Raw genomic sequence first — 24,787 nt, forward strand, 5'->3', positions numbered from 1 at the left:
CCTTGGGCGGTTGATGGGACCGGGTGCTGTGGAGCAGGGGGCCACACCCATTGGGGAGGCTTGGGCCGTGCAGGAGCCCACCACAGGGGGTCTCGGGCATGGCAGGCTGCAGGTCCTGAGCCCTGCCCCGCGGGGAGGTGGCTGAGGCCTGGCAAGAATTCAAGCATGGCATGGGTGGGCCGGCAGTGGTGGGGTACCTGGCACACCCTCCACAGCTGCTGGCTCAGGTGCTAAGCCCCTTACTGCCGGGGGCCAGCAGTGCGGCCGGCTGCTCTGAGTACGGGGCCCACTGAGCCCGTGCCCACCCGGAACTCACGCTGGCCTGTGAGCACCACACACAGCCCCGGTTCCCACCTGCGCCTCTCCCCCCACATGTCCCCACAAGCAGACAGAGCCGGCTCTGGCCTCAGCCAGCCCAGAGAGGGGTTCCCACAGTGCAGTGGTGGGCTGAAGGGCTCCTCAAGCACAGCCAGAGTGGGCGCCAAGGCCAAAGAGGCACCGAGAGCAAGCGAGGGCTGCCAGCACACTGTCACCTCTCACTGACAACATGTCCCCAAGGTGGTCAGAGCACAGTTTGGTTTTATACATTTTAGGGAGACGTGAGACATCAATCAACACACGTAAGATGAACACTGGGTTCCAAGATAGCCAAATAGAAACAGCTCCAGTCTACAGCTCTCAGCATGAACAACGCATGAGACGGGTGATTTCTGCATTTCCAACTGAGGTACCAGGTTCATCTCACTGGGGCTTGTCGGACAGTGGGTGTAGCCCACAGAGCAGGGCGGGGCATTGCCTCACCTGGGAAGCACAAGAGGTTGGGGAATTCCCTTTCCTAGTAAAGGGAAGCCATGACAGACGGTACCTGAAAAATCAGGACACTCCCACCCTAATACCATGCTTTTCCAACCGTCTTAGCAAATGGCACACCAGGAGATTATATCCCGCGCCTGGCTCGGAGGGTCCTATGCCCATGGAGCCTTGCTCACTGCTAGCACAGCAGTCTGAGATCAAACTGCAAGGTAGCAATGAGGCTGGGGGAGGGGCGTCCGCCATTGCTGAGGTTTGAGTAGGTAAACAAAGTGGCCAGGAAGCTCAAACTGGGTGAAGCCCACTGTAGCTCAAGGAGGCCTGCCTGCCTCTGTAGACTCCACCTCTGGAGGCCAGGCATAGCTGAACAAAAGGCAGCAGAAACTTCTGCAGACTTAAACATCTCTGACAGCTTTGAAGAGAGTAGTGGTTCTCCCAGCATGGAGTTTGAGATCTGAGAACGGACAGACTGCCTCCCCAAGTGGGTCCCTGACCCCCGAGTAGCCTAACTGGGAGACATCTCCCAGTAGGGGCCGACAGACACCTCATACAGCAGGGTGCCCCTCTGAGACGAAGCTTCCAGAGGAAGGATCAGGCAGCAACATTTGCCGTTCTACAATATTTGCTGTTCTGCAGCCTCCGCTGGTGATACCCAGGCAAACAGGGTCTGGAAGGGATCTCCAGCAAACTCCAACAACCTGCAGCTGAGGGTCCTGACTGTTAGAAGGAAAACTAACAAACAGAAAGGACATCCACCCCAAAACCCCATCTGTACATCACCATCATCAAAGACCAAAGGTAGATAAAACCACAAAGATGGGAAGCGACCAGAGAAGAAAAGCTGAAAATTCTAAAAATCAGAGTACCTCTTCTCCTCCAAAGGAATGCAGCTCCTTGCCAGCAACAGAACAAAGCTGGATGGAGAATGACTTTGACGAGTTGAGAGAAGAAGGCTTCAGATGATCGGTAATAACAAACTTCTCTGAGCTAAAGGAGGATGTTTGAACCCATCGTAAAGAAGCTAAAAACCTTGAAAAAAGATTAGACGAATGGCTAACTAGAATAAACAGCATAGAGAAGACCTTAAATGACCTGATAGAGCTGAAAACCATGGCACGAGAACTACGTGACGCATGCACAAGCTTCAGCAACTGATTTGATCAAGTGGAAGAAAGGGTATCAGTGATTGAAAATCAAACAAATGAAATGAAGTGAGAAGAGAAGTTTAGAGAAAAAAGAGTAAAAAGAAATGAACAAAGCCTCAAGCCTCCAAGAAATATGGGACTGTGTGAAAAGACCAAATCTATGTCTGATTGGTGTACCTGAAAGTGATGGGGAGAATGGAACCAAGTTGGAAAACACTCTGCAGGATATTATCCAGAGAACTTCCCCAACCTAGCAAGGCAGGCCAACATTCAAATTCAGGAAATACAGAGAATGCCACAAAGATACTCCCCAAGAAGAGCAACTCCAAGACACATAATTGTCAGATTCACCAAAGTTGAAATGAAGGAAAAAATGTTAAGGGCAGCCAAAGAGAAAGGTCGGGTTACCCACAAAGGGAAGCCCATGAGACTAACAGCGGATCTCTTGGCAGAAACTCTACAAGCCAGAAGAGAGTGGGGGCCAATATTCAACATTCTTAAAGAAAAGAATTTTCAACCCAGAATTTCATATCCAGCCAAACTAAGCTTCATAAGTGAAGGAGAAATAAAATCCTTTACAGACAAGCAAATGCTGAGAGATTTTGTCACCACCAGGACTGCCTTACAAGAGCTCCTGAAGGAAGCACTAAACATGGAAAGGAACAACCGGTACCAGCTACTGCAAAAACATGCCAAATTGTAAAGACCATTGATGCTAGGAAGAAACTGCATCAACTAACGAGCAAAATAACCAGCTAACATCAAAATGACAGGATCAAATTCACACATAACAAAATTAACCTTAAATGTAAATGGGGTAAATGCTCCAATTAAAAGACACAGACTGGCAAATTGGATAAAGAGTCGAGACCTATCAATTTGCTGTATTCAGGAAACCCATCTCATGTGCAGAGACACACATAGACTCAAAATAAAGGGATGGAGGAAGATCTATCAAGCAAGTTGAAAACAAAAAAAAGCAGGGGTTGCAGTCCTAGTCTCTGATAAAACAGACTTTAAACCAACAAAGATCAAAAGAGACAAAGAAGCCCATTACATAATGGTAAAGGGATCAATTCAACAAGAAGAGCTAACTATCCTAAATATATATGCACCAAACACAGGAGCACCCAGATTCATAAAGCAAGTCCTTAGAGACCTACAAAGAGACTTAGACTCCCACACAATAATAATGGGAGACTTTAACACCCCACTGTCAACATTAGACAGATCAATGAGACAGAAAGTTAACAAGGATATCCAGGAATTGAACTCAGCTCTGCACCAAGTAGACCTAATAGACATCTATAGAACTCTCCACCCCAAATCAACAGAATATACATTCTTCTCAGCACCACATCGCACTTATTCCAAAATTGACCACATAGTTGGAAGTAAAGCACTCATCAGCAAATGTAAAATAACAGAAATTATAACAAACTGTCTCTCAGACCACAGTGCAATCAAACTAGAACTCAGGATTAAGAAACTCACTCAAAACCACTCAACTACATGGAAACTGAACAACCTGCTCCTGAATGACTACTGGGTACATAACGAAATGAAGGCAGAAATAAAGATTTCCTTTGAAACCTATAAGAACAAAGACATAATATACCAGAAACTCTGGGAGACATTCAAAGCAGTGTGTAGAGGGAAATTTATAGCACTAAATGCCCACAAGAGAAAGCAGGAAAGATCAAAATTGACATCCTAACATCACAATTAAAAGAACTAGAGAAGCAAGAGCAAACACATTCTAAAGCTAGTAGAAGGCAAGAAATAACTAAGATCAGAGCAGAACTGAAGGAGATAGAGACATAAAAAACCCTTCAAAAAATCAATGAATCCAGGAGCTTGTTTATTGAAAAGCTCAACAAAATTGATAGTCTGCTAGCAAGACTAATAAAGAAGAAAATAGAGAAGAATCAAATAGATGCAATAAAAAATGATAAAGGGGATATCACCACTGATCCCACAGAAATACAAATTCCCATCAGAGAATACTATAAACACCTCTATGCAAATAAACTAGAAAATCTAGAAGAAATGGATAAATTCCTGGACACACACACCCTCCCAAGACTAAACCAGGAAGAAGTTGAATCCCTGAATAGATCAATAGCAAGTTCTGAAATTGAGGCAATAATTAATAGCTACCAACCAAAAAAAGTCCAGGACCAGGAGGATTCACCACCAAATTCTACCAGAGGTACAAAAAGGAGCTGGTACCATTGCTTCTGAAACTATTCCAATCAATAGAAAAAGAGGGAATCCTCCCTAATTCATTTTATGAGGCCAACATCATCCTGATACCAAAGTCTGGCAGAGACACAACAAAAAAAGAGAATTTTAGACCAATATCCCTGATGAACATCAATGCAAAAATCTTCAATAAAATACTGGCAAACCAAATCTACCAGCATATCAAAAAGCTTATCCACCATGATCAAGTTGGCTTCATCCCTGGGATGCAAGTCTCATTCAACATACACAAATCAATAAATGTAATCCATCATATAAACAGAACCAAAGACAAAAACCACACAATTATCTTAATAGATGCAGAAAATACCTGTGACAAAATTCAACAGCCCTTCATGCTAAAAACTCTCAATAAACTAGGTATTGATGGGACGTATCTCAAAATAATAAGAGCTATTTATGACAAACCCACAGCCAATATCATACTGAATGGGCAAAAACTGGAAGCATTCCCTTTGAAAACTGGCACAAGACAGGGATGCCCTCTCTCACCACTCCTATTCAACATAGTGTTGGAAGTTCTGGCCAGGGCAATCAGGCAGGAGAAAGAAATAAAGGGTATTCAATTAGGAAAAAGGAAGTGAAATTGTCCCTGTTTGCAGTTGACATTACTGTATATTTAGAAAACCCCATCGTCTCAGGCCCAAATCTCCTTAAGCTGATAAGGAACTTCAGAAAAGTCTCAGGATACAAAATCAATGTGCAAAAATCACAAGCATCCCTCTACACCAATAACAGACAAACAGAGAGCCAAATCATGAGTGAACTCCCATTCACAATTGCTTCAAAGAGAATAAAATACCTAGGAATCAAACTTAGAAGGGATGTGAAGGACCTCTTCAAGGAGAACTACAAACCACTGCTCAATGAAATAAAAGAGGACACAAACAAATGGAAGAACATTCCATGTTCATGGATAGGAAGAATCAATATTGTGAAAATGACCATACTGCCCAAGGTAATTTATATATTCAATGCCATCCCCATCAAGCTACCAATGACTTTGTTCACAGAATTGGAAAAAAACTACTTTAAAATTCATATGGAACCAAAAAAGAGCCCACATTGCCAAGACAATCCTAAGCCAAAAGAACAAAGCTGGAGGCATCACGCTACCTGACTTCAAACTATACTACAAAGCTGCAGTAACCAAAACAGCATGGTACTCATTGGAACAGAATAGAGCCCTCAGAAATAATACCACACATCTGCAAGCATCTGATCTTTGACAAACCTGACAAAAAACAAGAAATGGCAAAAGGATTCCCTATTTAATAAATGGTGCTGGGAAAACTGGCTAGCCATATATAGAAAGCTGAAACTGGATCCCTTCCTTACACGTTATACAAAAATTAATTCAAGATAGATTAAAGACTTAAATGTTAGACCTAAAACCATAAAAACCCTAGAAGAAAACCTAGGCAATACCATTCAGGACATAGGCATGGGCAAGGACTTCATGACTAAAACACCAAAAGCAATGGCAACAAAAGCCAAAATTGACAAATGGGATCTAATTAAACTAAAGAGCTTCTGCACAGCAAAAGAAACTACCATCAGAGTGAACAGGTAGCCTACAGAATGGGAGAAAAATTTTACAATCTACCCATCTGACAAAGGGCTAATATCCAGAATCTACAAATAACTTAAACAAATTTACAAGAAAAAAATAAAAAAACCCCATCAAAAAGTGGGCAAAGGATATGAACAGACACTTCTCCAAAGAAGACATTTATGCATCCAACAGACACATGAAAAAATGCTCATCATCACTGGTCATTAGAGAAATGCAAATCGAAACCACAATGAGATACCATCTCACATCAGTTAAAATGGCCATCATTAAAAAGTCAGGAAACAACAGGTTCTGGAGAGGATGTGGAGAAATAGGAACACTACACTGTTGGTGGGACTGTAAACTAGTTCAACAATTGTGGAAGACAGTGTGGCGATTCCTCCAGATCTAGAACTAGAAATACCATTAGACCCAGCCATCCCATTATTGGGTATATATCCAAAGGTTTATAAATCATGCTGCTATAAAGACACATGCATACATAAGTTTATTGCAGCACTATTCACAATAGCAAAGACTTGGAACCAACCCAAATGTCCATCAGTGATAGACTGGATTAAGAAAATGTGGCACATATACACCATGGAATACTATGCAGCCATAAAAAAGGATGAGTTCATGTCTTTGCAGGGACATGGATGAAGCTGGAAACCATCATTCTCAGCAAACTATCTCAAGGACAGAAAACCAAACAGCATGTTCTCACTCATAGGTGGGAATTGAATAATGAAAACACTTAGACACATGTTGGGGAACATCACACACCGGGGCCTGTTGTGGGGTAAGGGGAGCGGGGAGGGATAGCATTAGGAGATATACCTGATGTAAATGATGAGTTAACGGGTGCAGCACACCAACATGGCACATGTATACATATGTAACAAACCTGCATATTGTGCACATGTACCCTAGAACTTAAAGTATAATAATAATAATTAAAAAAAGATGAACATTGGTTCAGTCCAGAAAGGAGGGACAACTGGAAGCAGGGGAGGGCCTTCCAGGTCAGAGGTAGATAAAAGAAAAGTGGTTGCATTCTTTTGGGTTTCTGATGAGCCTGTCCAAAGGAGGCAATCAGATATGCATGTATCTCAGTGAGCAGAGGGGGGACCATGAATAGAACAGGAGGCAGCTTTGCTCTAAGCCGTTCCCAGCTTGACTTTTCCCTTTAGCCTAGTGATTCTGGGGTCCTGAGATGTTTTCCTTTCACAGAGCCCTGTCCTCCGATACCTGGGAATGAGACCTTGCTGGAACGCGGGGCTGCTGCAGATGTAGTCAAGATGAGCTCGTACCAGAGAACCCGGGGACCTGAACCGAGTGACTGGCGTCCTTATTAAAAGACGGAAGGCAGAGATGCAGAGGCCAAGGCCATGAGAGGTCGAGGCAGAGGCCCGGCCAGGCATCTGTGGGATCCCGTCTGCAGAGGGAGCAGGGCACGCCCAGGCCCCACCTTGGACTGCAGGCTTCTGAACCCTACAGTGTTTGCGGCTTTGTTACAGCAGCCACAGGGAATGCGCCTCCAGCCTGTCTGGAGGTCAGTTCTTCCCACAGGGTGTTCAAGGTCAGGTCGGCTGCTCCCGGAGGTGCAGGTGCAGGCAGAGACCACAGGCTGCCGGAGGGGAGGGGACTCCCAGCCTTGGCTGAGGCTCTGTCCCACCTCTGTTTGTCGTATTTTAGCCATTTGGGGTGCACCTAACCACTGAGCTTATTCCTTCTCTAGCCTCCTACCTCCACCACCCAGACCGTCCTGCTGTGCAGCAGCCAGGCAGTGCCTTTCTTCGGGGCCTCTCCCCCAGTCCCCCTGCTGAGCTCTGGACAGTCTGGGATGGACCCCCCACTCAGATCAGGCAGGGTCTGGGTCAGGCAGGGGCCAGGGGCTTAGCCAGCAGTGGCCTGAGCCCAGGCAGCTCGCCGAGGAGGGACGGCAGGGAGAGACTTGCGTGTCCACCCTGCCTCATGGGCTGCCGGCCCTCCCCGTCCTCCATCCTGCCCTCCTGCCCTCTTGCCCTGGCAGCCACCTTGTCCCCTGGACTGGCTCTCAGAACACCCGAGCACATGGGGGGATGGCCCAGAGGCGTCCCAGCCCCCGACCAGATAGGCCTCTCTGGGTCAGCTGTGCCCCAGGGGGATGAGTTGCGTCTCAGACCGGCCAGTGCCCCAGGGACCCCTTTCCTTTCACTTACAGGAGAGTTCCTCTGTCTCACTGCCCGGGGGAAAAAACCAGCTGAGTCCGTCATGCAGATCTTCTAGGGAGCTGAGCCTGCAGGAGGCCTGGCTTGTGCCCCCTGCTCCTGGGAGTTGACCTCTCGGCCCTCAGAATGTCTTGCCTGATGAGAGCGTCTTTGTTTACCTGGGGCCTTTGGCCACCCTGGAAGGCTGACGCTGACAGTGTGACTTGTGGTGGGGCCCAGCCTCAGGCGGACCTGCAGGCACCTGCAGCACGGGATCCCCAGAGTCGTAGCCCGCCCCAGCCCCACGCCCTCCATGGGGCTGGTGCGGCCTCCCAGGTGCTGGTCCCCCAGCACTCACCACCAAGCCGCCCCACCTGCTTCCTTCTTATTCACCCTGGCCCTGCCTCTGCCTCTCCACACCAGCAGGCTTGAGTTAACTCACACCTCCTTCCTCTGTATCGTCCCTGCAGTATTTCTCAAATGTACTAAAAAATCATAAGAATGACTTTCTGTGGATGTTTGTTAAAAGCATTTCCCAAGCCCCTCTCCTAAAGAATCGGAGTCAGTAAGTGTGGGGTGGGGGTAGGGGGAGGTGGGGGAGGTGACTTTTTTTTTTTACAGGTAAGAGGAGAAACAATTTAGTATCAAAAGAGCGTCCTGACTGGCCTCCCTGCCTCCAGCAGCCCGTCCAATCCACGGCCACTCACTCCAGCAGCCCGTCCAATCCACGGCCACTCACTCCAGCAGCCCGTCCAATCCACGGCCACTCACTCCAGCAGCCCGTCCAATCCCCCCCCCCCCCCCCCCCCCCCCCCCCCCCCCCCCCCCCCCCCCCCCACCCCCACCCTCCATCCACGGCCACTCACTCCAGCAGCCCGTCCAATCCACGGCCACTCACTCCAGCAGCCCGTCCAATCCACGGCCACTCACTCCAGCAGCCCGTCCAAATCCACGACCACTCACTCTTTCCAAGGCCAGCGCTCCGATGACGCTGCAGCCTCAGCCCCCAGCCTCTGTCAAAGGCCCTCCAGCCCCTGACGCCAGGCCACCTTTGAGCTCCTCTCTAAGCGCCCCCTTTGGTATCTTGCACACGGCTGCCCCCGTGTGAGCAGCTGGTGTGAGTAGAGCGTAGGGAGATTATCTGGCAGTCTCTTAGATGATCCTTCTGCGTGTCTAACGATCTGTGTTTGGCACATGACGTAAATGCAAACCCAGGGAAACTTGACCAGCTTTCCAAGGTCGCGCAGCTGATAAATGGTGGTGCTTAGATTCAAATCCGGCTCTTCCTGGTTCCACAGTCTGGGCCTGCTTCCCCTTCCAGGAGGGCTTGAGTTCGGGTGACTGATCTGCCAGCACCCCTGACATGCTCCTATTTCATGCTGCTCCCTCTGCAACTCTACCCATTCTTCAAGGCCCAAGGTGGGCGGGCACAGTGGCTCACACCTGTAATTCTAGCACTTTGGGAGGCCAGGGGGAGGATTGCTTGAGGTCAGGAGTTCCAGACCAGTCTGGGCAACATAATGGGATCCTGCCTCCACAAAACATTTAAAAACAAATTAACTGAGCATGGCGGTGCACACCTGTGCTCCCAGCTACTCAGAAGACTGAGGCAGAAGGATTGCTTGAGACCAGGAGGCTGAGGCTGCAGTGAGCTATGAAACTGTGCCATTGCACCCCAGCCTGGGTGACAGAGTGAGACCCCATCTCCACAAAACAGTTAAAAAATTAGCTAGGCGTGGCCAGGCGTGGTGGCTCACGCCTGTAATCCCAGCACTTTGGGAGGCTGAGGTGGGTGGATCACGAGGTCAGGAGATCGAGACCATCCTGGCTAACACAGTGAAACCCGTCTCTACCAAAACATACAAAAATTTAGCCGGGTGTGGTGGCGGGTGCCTGTAGTCCCAGCTACTCGGGAGGCTGAGGCAGGAGAATGGTGTGAACCTGGGAGGCGGAGCTTGCAGTGAGCTGAGATTGCGCCACTGCACTCCAGCCTGGGTGACAGAGCGAGACTCCGTCTCAAAATAATAATAATAATAATAATAAGGCACAGTGTGTGCACCTGTGGTCCCAGCTACTTGAGAGGCTGAGGAAGGAGGACAGCTTGAGCCCGGGAGGTAGAGGCTGCAGTGGACTATGATCATGCTGCTGTACGCCAGCCTGGGCGACAGAGAAAACCTTGTCAGAGAAAAAGACTCCATGAACCCCATTTCCATTTCCACTGAACCTGAGGAATCCCCATCCTCGCTCTTTTACAGGCTCCCAAAATGGGGTTTTGTGTCAGCATGACATCCTTGGGCACATATCCAATCTCCCTTCGTGGATTTTGAGGCAAAGATGGGCGCTTCTGTTGCTTCCCGTGAGGGATCTTGGTAACTGGAGTTGGAAATCAATGGCACTGTGAGTCCTAAAGGGAGTTAAAGGTCCTAGATTTGAGGGTCAAGAAATAAATGGGAAAAAAAATTATTAAAATATTACATTATTTTGAGCTGAAGTTCATACCTGCATTAATTCTAACCTAATCTTGGTTGATGTTTCACAAGACTGCTCTTACAAAACCTGGTTGGCTTGGGCTGATCTGTTGAGATGCCCAGAGGAATTTATTCTACTTTCCCTCTTAAAGCCCCAGTGCTAAACACGTGGGACTCCTGACCCTCCCGAGGTTGACTTGGAAGCTGCAACCCTGGCTCCGTCTCTGCTAAAAGGCCTGCTCGGGAGAGCTCAGGGGAGTGCCTGGTGAGATGCTGTCCCCTGGTGGTGATCCTCTTCTTAGTCCCAGGTGCCCAAGGTGGACCTTGCCCACGTTCACAGGGAAGTATTTCATCTGAAGTGGTTACTACGCTGGAGAGCCACAGCGGGAAACAGCTCTGCTTCTAGAAACCCCGTCCAGTGAGATGTGTGTCGCTTGGGTGGGTCTGACTAGGAGAAGTGGGCGAGCTCTTGCGTGTGTCTTTGAGGTGAGGGTTACATCCCTGAGCATCTGAACACAGCCAGGGCTGGGAATCGCTGAGGAAAGAACTCTTCTCACGCGCTGGCAGGCTCTTTCCTTCCACCTCTGCTGCCCGCAAACCCAGCTTCTTCTGTCAAGAAAGCCAGAGGGGACCACGCTTTCCCACCCTCTTGGAGAGTATGCAGGTGGGAGCTGGGTGGCGCAGACGGTGAGCTCTGGACTCCTGCAGCCCTGAGGAGATCACAGCTGTCACCTGTGTACAGACGAGGCCAGAGCTTCCTGTCCTTTGAAATCAATGCTTATGAATATTTTTCCCTAGAACAGGAATGAGTGGTCAATGTAGAAAAATTGGTGAATAAATTCCAGCAAAACTTTTAAAACATGAAAGGCACACACCAAGAATACCACTGTGGTTCTTTCCATGTTTTTCTGTTCCGTTTTTATGAGAGTGCACGTTTTTCTTATTCACACTCGTGCGTGGGGCCCGGGGGTCCCACTGTCCAGGCCCCTCTTCTTCCCCTCTGCCCAGACTCCCCAGACCCCTCTGGAAACCACTGGGGGAGGTGAGCATGCCCTTCTAGCTAGAATGTTCTAGGAAACCGGCACCTCAGGAGGCCAGGCAGAGGGGAAGGCCGTGGGGCCTGGTCTCGAGGAATAGGTGGGAGAGGCGGGTAGTGGAGTTCGAACAAGTGAGATTTCTTTGGGCATCTCAGGTGCAAGCCTGAGGCCCGAAGTCGTTCCAATGAGGACAAGGTGCAGCTGAAGGCGGCCCGGTGGGGGTCTTGGACGGCAGCCACCGCTTGGCCCGGGAGGTCCCAGAGGCAGGGCTGGGGTGGCCATGCTACTCACTGAGGCCCAGGTCACGGTGACCACAGCTGCTTAGGGGGAGGGTGCCGGGTCAGATCCTGCACCCACCACTCAAAGCTGGGCGCTGTGAGGCTGGTTCCCTAATCTCTGTGTCTCCGTGTGATGTGTGTGACATGGAGGGAGCCACGTGGGGTTCCAGTGAACTGAAGCCCCAACAGTACCAGAGCACCCTGTGAGTTCATCTAATGGGCTCACAAGCACAGGTGCAGCGCCAGGCCAGGCTTGGCATCACCATGGAGGCTTCTAGCAAAGGTGATAGAGCTCGAGTTGGCCAGGTGTCACGGGAAACACACCTCCTCCCAACCCACGCCTCACAAACCTCTCCACACATGTGGAAGGGAATGGCAACAATTGAGTTACAGAAAACTCCTTCAGCCAGAGCGCGGAACGCAGCAGCGGCAATCACGAGGAGACAGCAAAGACAGAAGTCTCTCGTTTTCCCACAGCTGGGATCAGAGGTTGTGCAGTTTGGAGTCAGGGGACAAGCTGGGCCCTCCTCCTCCCAGAAAACAGGGAGAGGGACAGGGCCTTCCTTGGTGGTGACTTTTCAAGGAGATAGCTCTTGGGTCCTTCAGAAAACTTTCTGGATACCTGAGTCTGGCCAGAGGCTTCTGTAGCCATTAAACAGATTTACATACATTAGAAAAAGAAAGAAAGAAAGAATGTCTGTAGGGAAAGGGAAAGAGGAAGGATCTTCAGCAAGCAGAATGCAGCCTCTCACTGTACTTTATATTTGTCCTGGCACTGGGAGCTGGTTAGGCTGCATGTTCCCAGGCTGCATCCCAGAGGCCCCTGGAGAGAATCTGCAGGAAGAGGGTGGCCACTGTTCACACCAGGCAGCTCCTGCCTCTGGTCCTTTCTGCTGCACCAGTGGAACTCTGGTCTCAGGTGGAATGCACTGGACCCTCCCTTCTTGCTGCCCCTGAGGAATGTTCTGGGATGAACCACAAGTGGGGACCATAGAGGGCACCTGACAGAGGAGTGCTCGGTGTCACCGGGATCCCAAGGGCCTGACGTTGGAGCCAAGGGCGGTGCGTGTAAAGAGGCCTGAGTGAGTGGCAGCCCCCGCCTCCGTGAGTGTCAGGCTGGTGGCAGCCCCCAGCCTCTGTGAGTGTCAGGTTCATGGCAGCCCCCAGCCTCTGTCAGTGTCAGGTTCATGGCGGGTCCCAGCCTCTGTGAGTGTCACGCTCCTGGGCTCTTATGAGTCAGTGTTTCATCAAATTTGTGTTGGCCTCTCATCAGATCAGCCGAGGATCCACGTTCCAGGCCATTTCTGCAGCAGTTAGCATGTCTTGCGGTGGGATTTCTCTGCTTGCCCCTTAAGCCTTGCTTTTGCAGTCTTGCCCTCAGAGTGGCCATTAGCCCTGATTGTTTCAGGACCCCAAGGCTGGGCCCGTCCCTACCCAGAGCATACCAGAGCGAGGGCACCAGCAGTGGATTCACAAACACAACTGAGCTCCCGGCTTCCAGTTCCTTACACTGAGATTTCTTACTGTGCCAAGCAAAGTTATAAATGAACAGAGGCCTGTGGGCTTAACTCTCAGAGCTTCTCCTGGAGAGCAGCACTGCTGTCAGCGCAGCCCCTCTAAGCCTCAGCAGGCCAGTGCCCTTTTCCATCAGCCCATTGCCACTCTGTTCTTAAATCCATATAAGCATATCCTGAGTTAAAAAAATGCAATTTGCAAATTATTCGATGAGTGGCAGGTCTCAGGAAGAGCTCGCCTGGTACACAATTTGCACCAGGAAGTGGAGGCTGCATTAAGGACAAGGGCTGGAGGCCATCTCTCCAACTGAAGGACCAAAGCTGAGAGGGGAGGAAGCGTCAGGTGGGGCTCAGAAACTGAACCCTGCCCTTCATCAGAAAATACGAGATCAAGATTCAAGTCCAGACATAAGGACAACTTTCCAGTTCTGAAGAGTGCAGGGACCCTCTGCTTGGGCTGCACTGAAAGAATTTTAAAAATGTGGCTGCAGGCTAATCTTTCCAACTTTCCATCAGATAAGCCTAAAGCATTTAAGAACATTTTTGAACCAAGAGTTCATTAAATTCCACGACATATTTTGAGCACTACCGCAAATAATGACACGTAATTCACAAGCAACGGGCGAGTGGAGCCTCTAAGCTGAATGGCCCAGGGACCCTCCAGCCACGAACATCCAACAAGAAGCCTGGTGTACTTTGTAACTGGCTAAGCTCCTCATGACAATGCTGGAAATGTGGGAAGAGATCAGGGTGCGAACGCTTTGCATACAGACGCCCGGGAGAGTGGGGAGAGTCCCCAGAAGTTGGCACCAGCAGGGCGGCCTCCAGGAGGGCAGGCAACACCTGCGAAGATTCGTCCCCTGAGGTTCTAGATCCTTCTGAGGCCAACCTATCAGCTTCTTCATTGTCTTTGATGCTGCTAGGACCAGGAACATACTTTTGTTAAAGTGAGAAAAAAAAATCCAAATGGTTTATTATTTATCCCAAGTGTTTTTCCACATTGCAATGCAACCCCCAAATCAGGAATGAAATCGTGTCATCTGAGCATTACGGTACTTAAGGAGCTTTTTCATGTTGTCCACAGTCAAATGAAAGGGAAAAGTGTTCATTATCGGGTATAGATATTCTGCATATGAGATCACCGTCAACTCTCAAAATTCAAGAACAATGATTATTCTGCCTAGAAGAAGAAAGTATACATTTTTAATTGTAACATCAATATTTCCAACAGAAAATTGAATTTACTGATCTGAGTAAATGTGAGAAAATGGTGGCCCTTTCCAAACGCTGCCTGAGGGCCAAGGTACCAAATTTCCCAGCCCTTCCCATCACTTGTCACCCTAAAAAACAGAGAGATTCTCTGAAAGAAAAGAGATTTATCTGGAAATGAAGGATTGCTATGGGAGCGTGTACGCCATAGTAAACTCTGTGTGTGTTCAGGGAGGAAAAGGAAGACAAAGGTTTTTAAAGGAAGAAAGGAGGGGGATTACATACTTGTCGGGGTAATTATCCTTGGCTGCCCTTACATTGCGTTTAGTGTGAAACTGCTGCCTTACGTATTTTAAACTCAGCTTAAAGGTTTCTCTGTGCACAGTAGCTGGGTGTGTAAACAGACACCTACTCTTCTGCCCCTCACCGAGCTTTGGGCAATTCCAGGCAGCCAAACGTTCAAACCATGTCCCAGTAAGGCAAATGCTGAGCTATCACCAATGCGGCTGTTTCTGTGCCTGATTCTATTTTCTGCTTCTCACATGCCTTTTTCTGTCCATAAATCTTCTCTGACCACCCGGCAGTGTCCAAGTTGCTCTAAGCCTGTCCTGGTCTGGGGTCGGAGCCTGTCCTGGTCCCTACCCGGTTTGAGAATCGCTCTTCACTCAGTGAAACTCTGTTAAATTTGATTTGTCTAAAGTTTTCATTTTTTTTTTCCCTACAAAGATATCTGACAAGGGTGACACACCTGTCTGAGGCTGGCCAGGTAGTTGGTGGCAGACATCCTCGCAGAAGTGTTTCTTGCGTCCGGTTGCAACGGCCTTTGTGTGCGGCTGTGGTTTTTGCAGGCTTTTGTGATACTTTCTGTGTTCAGGCATTCATGCAAGGGCACCCTCTCCTCGTGGCCTTGCCTGGCTCTGTTTGTTAGGGTTTTCTTGACATCAGTGACTCCATTTTGACTGTGACAACTTTCATGCATTCAGACTTCTGTGTTACAGTGGTGGTGGTATTTCAGATTCTTTTGTCGATTGACCTCATTGCCTCCTCCAATTCCTAAGAACCACCTTAATTTAATGTAACGTGTTTGAAGAACACTATAGGAAACAAGATGGGACAACTGGAAGACCTCATATTTTCAATAGTTGCTACAATGAAATTGATGTAAGATGTTGAGAGAGAGTGTATCGGGGCATTTGACACATCTCTTACTAACAGCTGCAGTAGGAAGGCATCCCTTTTTGTGTGTGGTGTTGTTACTGGAAAGGAGTTTGGATCCAGACCCCAAGAGAGGGTTCTTGGATCTCTTGCAAGTAAGAATTTGGGGCAGGCCCATAGAGTGGAAGCAAGTTTATTAGAGAACTAAACGAGCAAAAGGATGATGGCTGCTCCACAGACAGGGCGGCCTCAGGGCTGCCTGCTGGCTATTTTTATGGCTATTTCTTGATCACATGCTAAACAAGGAGTGAATAATTCATGAGTTTTCTAGAAAAGGGGCAGGGAATTCCCAGCTCTGAGGGTTCCTCCCTTTTCAGACCCTATCGGGTAACTTCCAGACATTGCCCTGGCATCTGTAAAGTGTCATGGTGCTGGTGGCATGTTTTTTTGCATGCTAATGCATTATAATTTGCTCATAATAAGCAGGACAACCAGAGGTCACTTTTGTGGCCATCTTGGTTTTGGTGGATTTTGGCTGGCTGCTTTCCCCAATCCTGTCTTATCAGTGGGGTCTTTGTGACCTGCATCTTGTGAAACCAGTCCTGCCGACCTCCCAGCTCCTCCGTGGCTGAGAGTGCCTCACCTCCTGGGAATGCAGCCCTGTAGGTCTCAGCCTCATTTCACCAGCCCCTGCTCAGGATGGAGTCACTCTGGGTTGAACGCCTCCGACAGTGCTCTACCCGAATGTCCAATCCCCACTGCCCAGCTTCAACAGGAACCCAGCACCCCTCTTTAGGGCTGAGGTCCAGTCCCATCCAGAAATAGCTTCACCTCCAAGGCTGAGCCCCAGACATGTGCATCTGCCTCCACTTGGCCTTTGATTTCTTGGCTCATGTGGTCTTTCCCCCGGCTGCCTTGTCTGCAGTGACCTCCAGAAAGATGGACTCACACTCACCAGAAGTGAATGTGTCCTGAAACTCAGGATGTAGATGTGTAGACAATAGAATGTCTGAGGGTAGAATTCAGGATGGCTATATCAATATTTCTTTTTTCTTTTTTGAGACGGAGTCTCGCTCTATTGCCCAGGCTGGAGTGCCGTGGCATGATCTCGGCTCACTGCAAGCTCCACCCCCTGAGTTCAAGCAATTCTTCTGCCTCAGCCTCCCGAGTAGTTGGGATTACAGGTGTGCACCACCACGCCTGGCTAATTTTCATATTTTTGGTAGAGATGGGATTTCACCATGCTGGCCAGGCTGGTCTCGAACTCCTGACCTCAGGTGATCCACCCACCTTGGCCTCCCAAAGTGCTGGGATTATGGGCGTGAGCCACCACACGTAGCCAATGTTTCTTTAAATATGATCTAAACAAGTTTCCTAAGTTCATACATGTTTAGCATCTATCAGTCAGAATTCCTTCCATAGGAATTAGTGTCATTACGTTTTGTACTGAAAGTATCAGTTACAATACGAGTTACAAACTTTTTGGTTGTGCCTATTTTTAAAAGATACAAAGTGACATACTGTCAGTCACCAGTATTAATTTTTAATTCATTAATTAATTTATTTATTTTTCTGAGACGGAGTCTCGCTCTGTCACCCAGGCTGGAGTGCAGTGGTGTGATCTTGGCTTACTGCAACCTCCGCCTCCAGGGTTCAAGAGATTCTCCTGCCTCAGCCTCCTGAGTAGCTAGGACTACAGGCGTCTGCCACTATGCCTGGCTAATTTTTGTATTTTTAGTAGAGGTGGGGTTTCACCATATCAGCCAGGCTGGTCTGAAACTCCTGACCTTGTGATCCACCCACCTCACCCTCCCAAAGCGCTGGGATTACAGGTGTGAGCCACGGCACCCGGCCTTTAATTGGTTTTAATTTTAATAGCCTTTATCAAGGTAGTGAATTTGTTTTTTAGTAACTATAGCTCAAATTAGTTTTCCGTATTCAATAACTCTTTTGGCATACTGAGGAAAACTATTTCACTTTTTGCTTTTTCAGATGACTTTATTAAAAAGGTAAAGAGCCACACCAACAGCTAATGTTAGACAGAAAACTGCCAAAAGTTGTAAATTAGAAACTTGGGAAACTTCTCACAATCTTGTGTGTAGTTCAGGGGAAGAAAAATATTTTGTCTCTATTTATCTCAGGTTCTCCAGCTTGGACCACAAAAGTGAGACCAGCCAAAAGCAGACTACTAGGAGAAATCCAAACCAAAGATTATAGCCTCTGCTTCCACAGGGGAGCTCCCAGAGATGAGTGCTTCCCAGGGGTGTTCAGAGCCTGGGTTGAAATACCAGCAAAGGAGAAGAGTTGAGGGCTTCTGGGTGGAGGAGGCAAGTTATGAGGAGGTGATCAGGAAAAGTGCTGTGTGTGAACGAGGGCTGTCGGGCAGGGCTGCTATGCAGACAGAGGCCTGGCCTTCTCCACTGGTAAGAGCAGAAACTGTCTTGTGACAAACAGGAGGGAATTCAACTTTGAGGTCTCTGGTTCTTGAATGACCTTGTTTTAAGCGTCCTCGTACAGGAGAGAGAGACACCTTTTACGAAGGTGACTTGTCCTCACAAAGGAAAGCTTGTGCCCTGTTTTTAGAGTTTTCCCTGCATCTGCTCATTCTCAATGTCCTTCAGCTCAAAATCATCTTTATGCCAAATGGGCCTATTTTGGGGTGGCAAGTTCTGGTACTTTTGCTTGACAACACCTCTTCCTTAGACCGTTTTCCATCTGCTTTGCTTCCAGTTATCAATGTGTTCTGTCACTCTTGAGAGACTAAAATCTAGCACTTTGGAGGATAAAATGACTGCGAGTTCCTGTTAAATTAAGTTCAGCCTAGAGCTTCCTTTCTCTGTACGCTGTCACCAAGTTTTGGCTCATCAGAGAAGGCCAGCTGCTCAAACCTTGTTCAAATAAGGCAAATGCCGAACCGCAACCAGTCCAGCTGTTATATCCACTTTCCGTCTGTCACTTTCCTTTTGGTGTCCCTAAGTCTTCCACTTCGTGGCTATGCTGGAGTCTCTGAGCCTTCTCTAGCTCAGGAGGCTGCCCAATTCACCAATCATCCATTGCTCAATTAAACTCTGTTAAATTTAATTTGGCTAAGGTTTTCTTTTTAACAGTGCATTTAACTGTCCTTTCAGCTTTCCAAAGTTTATTCTTTTAACAAATACCGAGTGCCTTTTCTAAAGTGAAAACTCTGCTGTCTCTGTGTAATTCTCCCAAGGCATCTGCTCTCAGATTCCGAGCATCTAGAATTGGGAGGGTCAGACCCCCACACACAAGAGAGTTAGAAGTTGCAGATGACACCAAAACGGGCAGGGTAGCAGCGGAGGGAACTCTCTTGTGACCAACAGGAGGAATTCATCTCTGAGGTCTCTGGTCCTTTAATGACCTTTCTTTCAGCTTCACGGACATTTGCATATCGGCTCCAATTTTAAACTTGCCCTAATGGGGACCCAGGGAGTCAAGATCCTTCTACAAACAAGACAAACAAGGGGGACATGAGATTTAGCCACTTCTGTATTCTACTTTTGCTAGATCATTTTGAGCTAAAGGACATTGTTAACAAGCTGTCGACCTAAAAGGAAGGAAAAGGCAGAAGCACAAAATGTGATTTAAAGAGTTGAACTGAGCCAAAGCAAGGACAGCAGCCGGGAAGACTCAGCCCCAGGCAACCCTGGCCGGATGCTCAGGACTCAGCCTCAGGCAACCCTGGCTGGGTTTGGCCAGGAGATCCGTTCCACCTTTGGCATAGGCAGCTTTTTAAAAGCAAAAGCAGGGAGACAGAAAAGGGGCTGGTGCAAAGTGTTTGCAGCAATTCTCATTGGTGTGCAGCAATAGCGTTGATTAGCGATTGCGGATACATTGGTAAGCTATTAGAGGCAGGGGGTTACAGTGTCTGGTGGGGCATAAGGAGGCTACTATGGCAACAGAGAGCGGTTTCAAGAGGTGGATACACAGCTCAGGGCGGAGGTGGATCCTGATTGCTGTCTCATTTGAGCCTCTCTGGGCCTAAGAATTTGAAAGGGTTCACATTCCTTAGATAAAAGTTATTTTCTTTCCTCACAGTAGATTCAGAAAAAGCTCTAAAAACAGGAACAAGTTTTCCTTTTGCGAAGGAAATTTACATTTATCAAAGATATCTCCCTCTTCTGCACCAGGAAGAGCAGAAGTCTCAGCAACTCCTACTGGGGAGCAAGCCAGGCTTGAATCAGCGGGTCCAGCATCACCAGCAGAGGCTCACCAGCAGAGGCTCACCAGCAGAGCATCACCAGCAGAGCATCACCAGCAGAGCATCACCAGCAGACACCAGCAGAGCCTCACCAGCAGAGGCTCACCAGCAGAGCATCACCAGCAGAGCATCACCAGCAGAGCATCACCAGCAGACACCAGCAGAGCATCACCAGCAGAGCATCACCAGCAGACACCAGCAGAGCATCACCAGCAGAGCATCACCAGCAGACACCAGCAGAGCCTCACCAGCAGAGCCTCACCAGCAGACACCAGCAGAGCCTCACCAGCAGAGCCTCACCAGCAGAGCCTCACCAGCAGACACCAGCAGAGCATCACCAGCAGAGCCTCACCAGCAGAGCCTCACCAGCAGACACCAGCAGAGCCTCACCAGCAGAGCATCACCAGCAGACACCAGCAGAGCCTCACCAGCAGAGCCTCACCAGCAGAGCATCACAGCAGACACCAGCAGAGCCTCCCAGCAGAGCATCACCAGCAGACACCAGCAGAGCCTCACAGCAGAGCCTCACCAGCAGAGCCTCCCACAGACCCAGCAGAGCATCACCAGCAGAGCCTCACCAGCAGAGCCTACCAGCAGACCCAGCAGAGCATCACCAGCAGAGCATCACCAGCAGACACCAGCAGAGCCACCAGCAGAGCCTCACCAGCCAGCAGAGCCTCACCAGCAGAGCCTCACCAGCAGAGCCACCAGCAGACCCAGCAGAGCATCACTCACCAGCAGAGCTCACCAGCAGAGCATCACCCAGCAGAGCATCACCAGCAGACCACCAGCAGAGCCTCACCAGCAGAGCCTCACCAGCAGAGCATCACCAGCAGACCACCAGCAGAGCCATCACCAGCAGAGCCTCACCAGCAGACCACCAGCAGAGCCTCACCAGCAGAAGCATCACCCAGCCAGAGCCTCACCAGCAGAGCCACCAGCAGCCAGCAGAGCCTCACCAGCAGAGCCTCACCAGCAGAGCCTCACCAGCAGAGCACTCACCAGCAGAGCCTCACCAGCAGAGCCTCACCAGCAGACCACCAGCAGACCCACCAGCAGAGCCTCACCAGCAGAGCCATCACCAGCAGACACCAGCAGAGCCTCACCAGCAGAGCCTCACCAGCAGAGCATCACCAGCAGAGCCCACCAGCAGAGCCTCACCAGCAGAGCCTCACCAGCAGAGCATCACCAGCAGAGCCTCACCAGCAGAGCATCACCAGCAGAGCCTCACCAGCAGACACCAGCAGAGCTCACCAGCAGAGCCTCACCAGCAGAGCCTCACCCAGCAGAGCCTCACCAGCAGAGCCATCACCAGCAGAGGCCTCACCAGCAGAAGCAGCATCACCAGCAGCAAGCACTCAAGAGCACAGCAGACACCAGCAGAGCCTCACCAGCAGAGCCTCAACCAGCAGACACCAGCAGAGCCTCAACAAAACACCAGCAGAGCATCACCAGCAGAGCATCAACCAGCAGAGCTCAAGAGGCTGGCCTACCTGCTTTCCCTGGTCATTTTCCTGTAATTTGCCAACTGCACCCAGAAGCTCAAAACTCCTTTCCTTTGTTTGCGTCTGAGATGGATAAACACAAGTCCACCCACCCCGGCACTCTCAGCACTGGGTGCTGCTGTGTGTACCTGTGAGAGGCACGTGTGAATAAACTTCTGTTTTTCTCATGTTAACCTGTTTCTCGCAAGTCTAATTTACAAGTCCGCAGCTGTGGAAACTGTGATGGGTACAGGAAAAGGATTTTATTTTTTTCTCCCCTCCACCGCAGTCCTGCCCACGTAACGTTCCATTGGCTAGAAACCAGTTTGCTGTTACCTGATCGACATCTGACTGTTCTATTTAGGCTCCACCTGACGAGAAGGGGTGCGGGAACTGGAGCCCCACCTGCCCAAGGAGGAGAGCGCAGACTTTGATGAGCTGCTGCAGTTTCTCCTGGTGAGCTCCTGCAGGGTCGTGAATGGGGACTGTGGGCTCTACATGAGTTCCCACACAGGGAGAGCCTGTCTTGGGCTCTCTGTCACACAGGGAGGTGCCACCTCACCTTCTAGCCCAGTGGCAGACACTTAAAGCCTCTGATGTTAGTTCCAGCTCCTCCTTCAGCCCTAACTTTTAATGTTCTTTCCTTTGTTCTTTTTTCTTTTTTTGAGAGCTGCAAGCTTGTTGTGGTCACGGTGCTATTCTTCCCATGAGCCACCCACAGGACCACCTGCCTCCTGTCCCCTTCACGCACATGGGCCGATGTCTCATGGAAGGAAGTGGTGAACTGGAGGGAGCTCACATGCTCCCCTGGGCTCCTCATCTGGGGGCAGCTCTCAGGGTGCAGGGGGCTCAGACCGGACTCTCTGCATTGCCACGCACCTGCCTGTGACTTGGGACAAAGCATTTGGCTTTCTCAGCCGGTTTCCTGTGGTGCACGAAGGAGATAGTGACACCTACCTTTGCAGATGTTGGGGCTCAGAGCATGATACCCCAAGGTATGCACCTTGGCTGCGGTGTTCGTTGAGCTGCGGGATGCTGAAAGGCTCCGACGCTAGGCTGCGGTCTCTCATTCTCCTCTCTCCCTCCTCAGCCTCCCCTAAAGCAGTGGTAGAAACTGGAATTCCTATGCCCCTAGGCAGTCCTAAAACCTAGAGTCCCCCTCCCTAAAAGCAAGCCAAAAAACCTGGAAAGATCACTCTCTCCCTTCTCCCTTCAAGACACTCATTCCAGAAGGGTCCTGTCCCGTAGACAGAAGGAAGAAACTGTAGGGGCCAAGGGAAAACCCCCTTTTTACCCCCTGAAGGTTTGCTAAAAGTCTACTGGTAAAAGGATGATTAATAAAGAGTAAAGGCACGCAGATAGGAACAGGCACAGGATGAGGAAGTGCTGCCCCACCATGCGATGGGACAGACGCTGATACACCCGCCCTTTTAGGGGAAAGGGAAATGGGGTGTGTGGATGAGTTTAGCGGGTAGTAAATGACCTTTAGGGAAATTCAATGGGCTTGGAGAATATACAGTGATCTGAGGCAACGTCTGTTGGGCCCACAGAGCAGACCGTGGCTTATGACACGTCTGTCCAGGTGGATTGACACTTTGGTCTTTCTTTCTGTGACAGGAATCCAGCTGAGAAAAACTCAGGGAAGAGACCAGGGGTGACCGTTTCCTTCTTTGGTGGGTTCAGACTCAGACAGCAGCTTCACCCTGTGCTTTGGGCCGCAGGGAATTCAGATGGGACGTGAGGGAGGGTGATCAGAGACACCTGGAGAGGCTGTTTCTTCAGTTCAACACATCAAAGCCCCACATTCTGGGGTGTCGATTCCCGAGCCCCCACAGCGTGCTACCCAGAGAGGCTGAGAGGAACATGGACGGATCAGCCTTGCTGGGGCCCCTGCTGGGCGCTCTCTCCCTTTGTCCCATCATGTTTCTCCATGGCCACCCATCTTCATGGAATCCAAGCAGAATCTCAGCTTTCCCTTGGTCTTTGGGTCTTCCTTGGGAAACCTCAGGGGCTACATAAAACTTGGATTAAAGAAATGCGTTGTGTTTTTCTCTTGTTAACCTGCCTCTCATTCTAGGGGTGTCAGCCAGGTCGCGACCTTATGATGAGTGAGGAAAGGTCTCACAGCAAACAGGACTCTTGCTGAAGGCAGCGGGAGGGTCGGGCGCCACCTGGGGATGGGGAGAGATGAGGAACCCAGTTAGCTATGGAGGAGGTCAGGTGTGGAGGGTGGGGGTTCTCTCTAAACTAACATAATATTTTTGCTACCACTGGGCGAGGCAGGCCCAACAGGGAGAATGCTAAGGTCAAGCCTAAGGAGCCTGACCAGACTTCGGTCAAGGCAGGTCTTTCCCAGCACCGAGGAGGTGAGAAGAAGATAATACACACTCTGCTTTCTTTGAGACCTTGCTCAAAAATTGTTTCTTTCTTTTTTTTTTTTTTTTTTTTTTGAGGCAGAGCCTCACTCTGCCAGCCAGGCAGGAGTGCGGTGGCATGATCTCGGCTCACCGCAACTTCTGCCTCCCTGGCTCAAGCAATTCTCTTGCCTCAGCCTCCCGAGTAGCTGAGATTACAGGCGTGAGCCACCACGCCCGGCTAATTTTTGTATTTTTAGTAGAGACGGGGTTTCACCATGTTGGCCAGGCTGATCTCGAACTCCTGACCTCAGCTGATCCACCTGTCTCGGCCTCCCAAAGTGCTGGGATTACAGGTGTGAGCCACTGCGCCTGGCCACTCAAAGCTTTTTTTTTAATGCAAAATAGAAGTTACTTCAGCTTTAAAATGACACATTGAAAAATCCTAGTTCTTTCTAAGGCTTTTATTTTATTTTGAGACGAAGTCTCACTCTGTCACCCAGGCTGGAGTGCAGTGGTGTGATCTCAGCTCACTGTAACCTCTGCCTTTCGGGTCCAAACAATTCTCCTGCCTCAGCCTTCCAAGTAGCTGGGATTACAGGCGTGCGCCACCATGCTCGGCTAATTTTTGTATTTTTACTAGAGACGGGGTTTCGCCATGATTGCCAGGCTGGTCTCGAACTCCTGACCTCACATAGTCTGCCCGCCTTGGCCTCCCACAGTGCTGGGATTACAGGTGTGAGCCAAAGCACCTAGCCTTCCTTACACTTTTAAAAGCTCAACTTACAAAAGCTGTTCTTTTATTTAAATACGACAGGTGTGAGCAATCGAGATTTAGGGGTCCTTTGATTAACCTTCGGTCCTGCCCACAAAGTGGTGAACTGAATATCATTAAACCTTCCATGCGGATTTTACAAGTGTGATGTGCTCACCTTCCCCTAAAAGCCCCACTGTCTGTTGCTTCCTTGTATTTTTTTTTTTTTTTTTTTTTTTTTTTTGACAATAAAGCTGATAAGCAGCGGGGCTGTGTTTCTTTTAATGAGCCTGGGTGCACACATGGAGGGATCACAGTTACATCAGTAACAAAAATACACAATTGAAA

The sequence above is a fragment of the Nomascus leucogenys genome, chromosome 19 (assembly GCF_006542625.1).
Source record: "Nomascus leucogenys isolate Asia chromosome 19, Asia_NLE_v1, whole genome shotgun sequence".
In the NCBI taxonomy this organism is placed as follows: domain Eukaryota; kingdom Metazoa; phylum Chordata; class Mammalia; order Primates; family Hylobatidae; genus Nomascus; species Nomascus leucogenys.